Here is a 3457-nt window from a genome sequence, read left to right on the forward strand (position 1 = left end):
TTGAAGAACAGAGTTGTAAATGTGCAGAATCTTAAATAGCAAGAAAGTAAATGACTGAAACTTAAAGTGCAAGAAACTTAAATTGCAGTAACTTAAATGGCAAGAAAGATAAATTGCTAGAAAGTAAAAGGGAATTGAGGAATGGGATTGTAAGATCTAAACAAAGAAGAAGTAAATTGCAGTAAATGGTTGAGCAGAAAGTAAATCAGCAACAAGTAGCATTCAAACAAAATTTAAATGTAATGTAGCAGAGGTTCACAGAAGAACCAAAAGTGAAATTGTGATCTCAGGATCCCAAGGGCTTAGGTAGCAGAGCCTAAAACCCAATTTCCTTCCCAGATCTGAATGAACTAAGCAATTGACAGAAAATTAAAGAAGAAGCAATAGAAGAACAGAATTGGAATTTAATTATGCAGAAATCAAAGTGCAAAGAGTTTGAATGGGAATTGGGACAGAATTTCCCCAATTTCACACATCCAATACTCAGAAAAACAGAGATTAGAATTGCCCAAGGGAAATGAGGAAGGTGATCAATCAATTCTCCCTTGATCCTCTTAGTTCTCGGCCAATTCTCTCAAGAACAATTCCAAGAGAGTCAAAGCTCCAAAGGAATGTGAAAGTGAAAATTCAAAAGCCAAGGTAAAAGTAAAAATTCAAAAGTGAGCATAAAGGTAGCTTAAAAAGTCCTAATTACATCAAACTAAGTCCTATTTATACACTTTCTATTCTTGGATGATGGGATTTGGATGGGCGTTTGGATTGGTGAAGAAATGAATTCAAATGAATTTTTAATTTGAATTTTGGCCCAAAAACCACTCCCAGGAGGCTGCCCTGCCCTTGTGGAGGGCAGGGCAGAAAATTGATGCTTGGTGCTTGGAGTTGGTGCGGCCATGGTGTGTTTTGGTGCTGCGTGGTGCGCGTCTGGCATGAGTTTGGTGCGCCAGAGGCTGCCCTGCCCGCGCCAAGGGCGGGGCAGAAAATGTTGATGCGCCAGAATTGAGGAGCGCGCGTGCGCGCGATGCACGTTGGTGCGTGGGACGCTGCCCTGCCCGCGCCAAGGGCAGGGCAGGATCGGTTTGGTGCGCCAGGGAAGGAACGCGCGCGCCAGATGCTGCCAGGACGAGGAAATTGGTGCGCCATTCAAATTTCTGCCCTGCCCGCGTCAAGGGCAGGGCAAGGTCCCTTCCTTCACATTGTGGGTTCGATCCTGGGAGGGTGCAAACACGCTAATTATTTTCTTGGTTTCTTGGCACGCTAGTCACCCTTAGTCTTTGGCTTCCTTATGGTCCCTTGCTCGAGCCTTGTAGCATGCATAGTTGATATTTTCTCCTTGATTTTCTTCCTCATGGAGCCCGATTCTGCTCTCCACAAGGGCAGGGCAGAGTTTGCTTCTCTTGGCTCCAAGGCACCATTTTGTGCTCTGCCCTTGGAGTGGGCAGGGCAAGGTTGCCTTTTCTTGTTTGGTCACCTAATGTTGCCCTCCTAGAGGGCAGTCTGCCCTTGTGGAGGGCAAGGTTGCTTCCCTCATTAGTTGCGGCACGCTTCTCTCCTCTTTGGCCACACTTTCCTTTTCTTGTGTCACGCTTCTTAGGCCACGCTTTTCATTTTCTTTTCTTTTCTTCACCTATAATGAACCAAACAACCACTCAAAGTATCACTAAATTCAAGAGGCTTATAAATCAATTAAAATTCAATTAAAATGAGCTCAAACCTCAATGATTAACATTAAATTCATGGTGGTTGCTTGATTTAAAGAAGTTATGCATTTTCACTCCAAATCACTAACTTAGGATGCAAGAAAGTGCATAAATGCTAACAAAACAAGTGAAATTAGCTTGAAAAATGGGTATATGATGACTTGTCATCAGAGGGAAGTATGAATGGAGTGGAACACCTCCAAAATCACCAACAGGAAAACCAAGAGGAAGGAAGCTGTGCAACTCCACTCACATCCAAGGAAGAGCTAAAGGAAAAGGAGGCATTAAACCCATATGCACCCTTTCCCCACAGGCTTAAAGGTGGTGTAGCAGGGAGAATGTACTCAAGGTTTCTTGATATGTTTGCATCTTTAGATGTAAATATACCCTTCATTAAAGCCCTCTAACAAATGCCCTTCTACATCAAATATATAAAAGAGCTACTAGCCAGAAAAAGTCCATTGAAGGGTGGACAAACAATCAAGATGAACAGAGATTGTAGTGCTCTAATTCAACCAGGACCACCCACAAAAAAGGAGGATCCAGGAAGCTTCCACATTCCTTGTGCCATAGGAGAAACAAGGATTGACAAAGGACTTTGTGACTTGGGAGCAAGCATCAACTTAATGCCTCTCTCTCTCTCATGAAGAAACTCCAAATCAATGAACTAACTCCTATTGATGTAATTATCAGATTGGCGGACAAAACCCAAAAACAAGCAGTAGGAGTAGTTGAAAATGTGATGGTAAAGGTTGGGAGTTACTATCTTCCCACAGATTTTGTTGTTTTGGAAATAGATGAGAATCCTGTCTACCCCATCATTCTGGGAAGACCCTTTCTAGCCACAGCTAGAGTACTCAAAGATGTAGAATGAGGAGAGTTAGTGCTGAGAATACATGATGAGCAGCTCACTTTCAATGTTTACAACCTCTCACAAGGAGCAGATCACAAAGACAATAAGTTGATAGAAGAGCCAAACGAGGAAGCACAAACAACACAATTGGAAACCCCATTGGTTGAGAAGCCACATAGTCAGGAAGAACCATGTTCAAAGGTGATCCAAGAGGAACCAGACCCACCAGAGTCATGCAGGACTAATAACAAGATTCCCCTGGAGAAAGAATCCAAAGAAAACAAGAAAACATCAATGGAAACAAGGAAAAGAATTCCAAAGGGATGGAGAAATAAAAAAATTCCTACAGACAATTTCTCACCAGGTGATGAAGTTATTTCTACATACTTTCCATCTATACCACCTCACCTTCCCACTATTCCATCTCAGCTACCTCCTGTGTATACTATCAATAAAATCTTATCCTTAGAGCATATGGAGCTCGTCAACAAAGCTAATGGATATAGAGTCACTGCAAGAGGAGAGGACTTCAAGCACTATCAACCTCTTTGACAAGAACCAAACGTCAAGCTAGTGACGATAAAGAAGCGCTTCATGGGAGGCAACCCATGTCCTATAACCCTTTCTCTTTAAATTTCAAATAATAATAGTAATAAGACAATTTCCATGGAATCCAACTTTGACAATTAATATAAAGTCCCTCCACATGCAACGTATAGTGCATGATAAGTTTGGTGTTCAAAGCACACCAATTGTGGTTTGAACACACCTTATGAGGAGAATCCATTCCCCAAAACTTGTTGCACCATGTGATTACAAACAAGTTTGGTGTACCAACGTGCATGCATGGGGAGTCTAATGTTTAATTGAATTATTTTCATGGAAAGCATTTAGTTAATAGAAACAA

This window comes from Arachis stenosperma, chromosome 6, assembly GCF_014773155.1.
Source record: "Arachis stenosperma cultivar V10309 chromosome 6, arast.V10309.gnm1.PFL2, whole genome shotgun sequence".
Taxonomy (NCBI): domain Eukaryota; kingdom Viridiplantae; phylum Streptophyta; class Magnoliopsida; order Fabales; family Fabaceae; genus Arachis; species Arachis stenosperma.